The sequence below is a fragment of the Globicephala melas genome, chromosome 6 (assembly GCF_963455315.2).
Source record: "Globicephala melas chromosome 6, mGloMel1.2, whole genome shotgun sequence".
Lineage (NCBI taxonomy): Eukaryota > Metazoa > Chordata > Mammalia > Artiodactyla > Delphinidae > Globicephala > Globicephala melas.
In genome coordinates, this window is record NC_083319.1 from 47,870,052 (window position 1) to 47,877,024 (window position 6,973).

Genomic DNA, 6,973 nt, shown 5'->3' on the forward strand with positions numbered 1-6,973 from the left:
TGGAACTTTCTTTTTTTTTTTTTTTTGCGGTACGCGGGCCTCTCACTGTTGTGGCCTCTCCCGTTGCGGAGCACAGGCTCCGGACGCGCAGGCTCAGTGGCCATGGCTCACAGGCCCAGCCGCTCCGCGGCATGTGGGATCTTCCCGGACCGGGGCACGAACCCGTGTTCCCTGCATCAGCAGGCGGACTCTCAACCACTGTGCCACCAGGGAAGCCCTGGAACGTGATTCGTATCCTACTTTCCCTGCTGTCTAATACTGGACTTAGTATGGAGGCAAAATGGCTCCTCAGAACTAGGGTTCAGACTTTGGCCCTGAAACAGGTTGATAGTCAAGAATCATAGGTCTGTGCTCGGTTCGGCAGCACATATACTAAAATTGGAACGATACAGAGAAGATTAGCATGGCCCCTGCACAAGGATGACACACAAATTCGTGAAGCGTTCCATATTTAAAAAAAAAAAAAAAGGAATCATAGGTCCTACCTTGAAATAACAGAGACAACTGATTATGGCAGATAAATGGAGAAATGAGTAAAACCATACTTTTAAAATCAAATATTTTATACATATAAAATAATTTATGGAGATGTCATATACAAAATATGAATAAAAATAGGTAAGTTATAAAGAATATAATAAAATAAACACACGTGCCCATCACCCATGTATATAAAATTTCTTCATATATATGTAATATATATATAAAGAATCTCTTTATCCAGAAATTACCACTGTCTTAAATTTTTTATTTTCCCCTTTTCTGTATGGTTTTATTACATGTATACGCATGTACAAAATATTTTATTAACTTTGTTTTTAACTTTATATATAAGGTATTATACTTCAAGTATTCTTCTGCAGCTTGCTTTTTTAAAATTTAACGTTATGTTTCCGGATTTATCCATTTTGTCACATAGAGCTGTGGTTCATTCATTTTTACTGATGTATAGTATTCTATTGTATGAACATACCTTAATCTATTCTTTCTGTCAATGGGCATTTGGATTGTTCCCCGTTTTTGACCATCACAAATAGTGCTATCATGAACATCCTTGTACATATCTCCTGAGCATTATGTTACTACCTAGAAGTAAATTTCTGAGTCACAGAGTATGCACATGTTCTCCTTGATAAGGCAATGACAAATTGTTTTCTAAAGAGTTTAGACCAGTTTACACTGGTATCAGCAATAGCTAAGTATTTATATATCCTCTCAACATTTGATATTGTTATACTTTTTCATGTTTGCTGGTCTGGTAGGTGGAAAGTGGTGTCTATTAGTTTTTATTTGTAGTTCCTACATAATTTATTTGGTTGAGCATCTTTTCATGTGTTTATTGGCTTTTATGATTTCCTTATCTATGAAGTACATACAGTTCATCTCTCTCTCTTTTTTTTTTTTTGCGGTACACGGGCCTCTCACTGCTGTGGCCTCTCCCGTTGCGGAGCACAGGCTCCGGACGCGCAGGCTCAGTGGCCATGGCTCACGGGCCCAGCCGGTCCGTGGCATGTGGGATCTTCCCGGACCGGGGCACGAACCCGTGTCCCCTGCATCTGCTGGCGGACTCTCAACCACTGTGCTACCAGGGAAGCCCTTTCAACCCTTTTATACTGAAATGTGGATGAGGAATTGGAGATACATGAGTAGTGCCAAGATAAATGAATGAGTGGAAGAAGAGAAGACAACATGTTTGAAAGGCCAGAAATCAAAGAGAATATGGTGTGTTTGAGAAACCAACAGAAATTCCATGCAATATGTTGCTAAAATGCGAGCTTTGACTTTAAGGTAAGAGAGATCTGAAATTGAAGCAGGTTCTACAACATACCACTCTATAGTAATTTCAAATTAAACATCCAGAAACTAGTTATTTGACTCCTGAATTCCAAATGAGGGAATGATTTGTGGAGATGATTTTTTGGAGAGAGAGTTATTTCCTCCAGCCTCTCCAAGGGGGAGGGGAATGCAGTGCTGCCTTTCATCTCGACATTAGAGAGAAGGACTTCCCTTGGATCAGTAGGAGAATTTAATATGTACCCTGAGGAGTTTAGGGGGCGTGGTGGACTGATGTCAACTCTTGCTTTAAAAACTAGAGTCATCTGCAGTTACAGAGCCAGAAGAGAGGTCAGCAGGCAGCAGCTAGACTTCTACATTTGGTGAGGCATCTTTAGACAATATGAGCCAGGGAAGAAGCTTAACCCTTTCCTTACCGCTCCTCTCTTCCCCTGCTTCAACCCGCTGGTGGAATCAGAAACCAGGTTTAGCACACTGGAGTTGGGTGGGAGAGGTGGGAGCACCATGTGGGGAAAATGAGAAGAGACTAGGACCCACCCTCTTCTTCCACTAGCAACCAGCTCACACTGGGCTCCAGCATGGGGGAGGGGCACAATTCAATTTTAAATCAACTTTGAATGTTTTCAGTGTCATATGGGACTTGATGTTTTGAAATATTGAACTGAGAATGTATTGACATTGGAAGTGACCATAATATTTTCTATCACCCAGTAGGGAACCAAAAAGTTATTGCAACTGCTGGTTTTTTCATCTAAGTGTGAGAGAAGAAACAGTCACATGAAAGGTTAAAGGGACAGTGGGAGACATATTGTTTCTTCATGATGTTCTGATTTTCAAAAATGATATAACTAGAGAGCAGCAAGAGAAGAGATTGTAAAGAAGGTGGCAAGGACCAGATCTGAAGCAGAATGAATCACAGGAGGATTTGGGACTTTCCCATAAAAGCCCTAGAAAGCCATTGAAGAGTTCTAGGTAGGGAAAATCTGTGATCAAAACAGTGCTTTTTGAAAAATCCTTCTAGTTCCAGAGTAAATGATGTCTTAAAGGGCAGCAGGGGCAGGGGTCACCCAGAGGAGGCCATGGTTTAGGAAAAAATATGTGGTGGTTTGGTCTAGATTAGTGGCAGTGGGAATAAAAGAAATGGAAGGTTGTGGGAGAGGTAATGAGCTTGAGATTAATTGGTGATGGACCTGATGTGGGAAGTCAAGAATGGCTTCTGCGTTTCTGATCTGAGCCACTAAGTTATCAGCAGCGCTATTTCCAGAAACTAGGAATTCTTTTGATCCTTTACTCTTTTGGGAGGTATACAGGGGCAGACAATAGTGTCTCCATCTCACTGATGTGGTGACTAATATCCAAGAAAACCATGTAATTTGCTGAAGTCCACATAACTCATTACATGCTGAGAGCTGTCGCTGGCTTCTTGCAGCTTCTACTTCAGATGACAATACTTGAACTAGTTCTTTTTCTTTTTTAATATAAATTTATTTATTTATTAATATTTTATTTTTGGCTGTGTTGGGTCTTCGTTGCTGCCCACGGGCTTTCTCTAGTTGCAGCGAGCTGGGGCTACTCTTCGTTGGGGTGCGCAGGCTACTCAGTGTGGTGGCTTCTCTGGTTGCGGAGCACAGGCTCTAGGCACGCGGGCTGCAGTAGTTGTGGCACGCGGGCTCGGTAGTTGTGGCACACGGGCTTAGTTGCTCCGCGGCATGTGGGGTCTTCCCGGACCAGGGCTCGAACCCATTTCCCCTGCAAGGTGGATTCTTAACCACTGCGCCACCAGGGAAGTCCAAACTTGTTCTTTTTTTTTTTTTTTAATGCGGTACGCGGGCCTCTCACTGCCGCGGCCTCTCCTGTTGCAGAGCACAGGCTCCGTACGCACAGGCCCAGCGGCCATGGCCCACGGGCCCAGCCGCTCCGCGGCAGGTGGGATCCTCCCGGACTGGGGCACGAACCCGTGTCCCCTGCATCGGCAGGCGGACTCCCAACCACTGCGCCACCAGCGAAGTCCCAAACTTGTTCTTTTTGATTGCATTTAGAAACAAACGCCCCACCATAGGTGAAGTTAAGAGTGTAATTTAAAGGAAGAGAGAAAGAAACTGAATTCTCATACAGTCCTCAAGCTTAAAAACATTTATACATTCAACAATTTCAGCAAAACATAATTATGCTTCTTAGAATCATGGAACCATTTCATGAAACCCTGGATTTTAATATAGTTGAGAAAGCTCTGAACTGGCCTTGGTAACATTTGGTTCTCTTCCAGCCACACCATTCTGCAATTTATCTTTTAGAGCATTATCTCTTAAACCTTAAGTGCATACGAATCACTTCGGGATCTTGTTACAATGCCAATTCTGCTTTAGTAGGTTTCAGGTGGGGCTCAAGATTCTGCATTTTTCACAACCTCCCAGGAGATGCCCACACCGCTGGTCTGACTTTTGAAAAGGCAAGATTTTATTTTAGATGAGCCCAGAACTTCTCAAAGCTGATGTGGACACTGAAAGAGATCAGAGGGAAAGGACTGAAAGGAATCCCAGAAATGTAATTATGTTGGGGATAAACAGATCTAACCCTTGCAAAATGGTGAAGCAGACAAACTTTGCCAGGCCTATTTCCCCACTTTTCAAATTCCTTTCCTCATTCAGCACCTGCCCAAGCCTTAGTCCATCTTTCGACAGATTAACTCACTAATCCTTGCCTAGGGGCAGACTGGAAGGTGTTTTTTCCTGTTTCCCGTCCCAGGCAGCTGTATTTTCCACTGCACTTTCAAATTTCTAGACCCAAAGGATAATTAACTTTATTATGTAGAATGAGAGGTGATACTTTGGTATTTGGGGGAAGGGGTCCCTGCTCAGCCCTCCTTCAAAGCTGACGAAGACCGATCCTGGAGAAGGGAAGAGGCCACCAGTTCAAATGGCTTGTCTCATAGGGAATATTTTAGCCTGCTTAATTTCCCCTGCCTCCTAGAAATCAATCTTTAAGATATGCCAGGTATTAAAAAGGAAAGAATTTCTCTCCAAAGAATATCTGTTGGCAACTCTGCCTATGCTTTTCTTAGGCAGAAGTGATGTGGAGGGTAGGGACATTGTTGAACTCTCAGTAAGTTAAGAGATAAACAGGTGGAGATGAATTGGATTAGACTGAATTGTTCCAATTAATCATGCTGAATTTAGAGCCAAGAGATGTTAGGTTCTGCTCTGGGTTTGGCCATTTACTGTGACCTTGGACAAGCCATTTCACAGCGTTAGTTTCAGTCTCTTCACAAGTGAAATGAAACAACGGGAGAAAATGATCTCTAGGTTTCCTTCTTGTTCTAAAAACTGTGTCTGAAGCTGTTTCAAGTGAACTTGAAAAAAAAAAAGATAATTTTTACGCTGCCAGTTTTTTACACTGGCTGGTCATCCAAATCACCTCGGAGAGCTTTTTAAAAATACAGGTCTTCTCCTACCCTGTTCTGATCATAGATGCAGCCTTGGAAACTATTTCATAAAGTTCTTCAGATAAAGTCTGTCCATCTGATCAATTTGGAAATCATTAAACCAAGCCACAAGGCGGCGACTGAGAGATGCTAATTTCCATCTGAATAATTTAAAACCATTTTGAGTATTAAAATACAAATAAAATTGGTTTGCCATTTCCCTATCTAATTTTACTTCATAATTTGAAATAAATTTGTGGTTGAAAGCATCTCTTACGTTTTGGTATTTTGGGTTTAATTTTCTTCCATGTGAGCTGAAGCTATATTAATATAATATATATATAATTTCCAGCATTACATACATAAAATTAATATAATCTTTAGCATTCAAGCTAAGGTTGGAGGTTTAGAGAGTGACAGCTATCTCCTGATGTGAATGAAGGATAAATGTTCCAATTTTCTAAGATAATCTCTTGACCCATAGTTCCCACATTTCTCTTGCTCTTTTTTTAATTGCAGTATAGTTGATTTACAATATTGTGTTAGTCTCAGGTGTACAGCAGATTGATTCAGTTATATATATATATATATATACATTTTCAGATTATTTTCCATTATAGGAAAGATACTGAATATAGATGCAATAAGATTATTGCAAGATATTGAATATTGTTCCCTGTGTTATACAGTAAATCCCTGTTGCTTATCTGTTTTATGTATAGTAGTTTGTATTTATTAATCCCGTATTCTAATTTATCCCTTCCCCCCTCTCCTTCCCCTTTGGAAACCATAAGTTTGTTTTCTATGTTTCTGAGTCTGTTTCTGTTTTGTACAATATATAGATTCATTTGTATTATTTTTTAGATTCCACATATAAGTGATATCATATATTTGTCTTTCTCTGTCTGACTTACCTCACTTAGTATAATATTATCTAGGTTCATCCATGTGGCTGCAAATGGGAATATTTCATTTTTTATGGCTGAGTAATATTCCATTGAGATATTAATATAGACATCTATATCTGTATATTAACATATATCTCACATCTTCATAAACCAGTCATCTGTTGATGGGCATTTGGGTTGTTTCTGCACCTTGGTTATTGTAAATAGTGCTGCAATGAACACTGGGGTACACGTATCTTTTTGTTTCAATATAAATTTATTTATTTTATTTTATTTTTGGCTGCGATGGGTCTTGGTTGCTGCACATGGGCTTTCTCTAGTTGCAGTGCACGGGCTTCTCATTGCAGTGGCTTCTCTTATTGCGGAGCACGGGCTCTAGGTGCGCGGGCTTCAGCAGTTGCAGCATGTGGGCTCAGTAGATGTGGCACGCGGGCTCTAGCGTGCAGGCTCAGTAGTTGCGGCGCACAGGCTTAGTTGCTCCACGGCATGTGGGATCTTCCCGGCCAGGGCTCGAACCCGTGTCCCCTGCATTGGCAGGTGGATTCTTAACCACTGCGCCACCCGGGAAGTCCCCATGTATCTTTTCGAATCATGGTTTTCTCCAGATATATGCCCAAGAGTGGGATTGCTAGATCATATGGTAGCTCTATTTTTAGTTTTTTAAGGAACCTCCATTTTGTTTTCCATAGGGGCTACACCAATTTATATTCCCATCAACAGTGTACCCTTTTCTACACACCCTCTCTAGCATTTATTTGTCGACTTTTTGATGATGGCCATTCTGACCAGTGTGAGGTGATTTCTCATTGTGGTTTTGATTTGCATTTCTCTAATAATTAGAGATGTTGAG

General features: G+C 41.2%; 1 non-coding gene across 1 annotated transcript; it reads left to right on the top strand.

The window, feature by feature from the left end:
- The first annotated feature begins 348 nt into the window (after positions 1 to 348).
- LOC115863950 (U6 spliceosomal RNA) lies at positions 349 to 455 on the top strand. The gene has a single exon (XR_004043735.1). It is a non-coding gene; the product is annotated as a U6 spliceosomal RNA (small nuclear RNA).
- Positions 456 to 6,973: the final 6,518 nt, after the last annotated feature.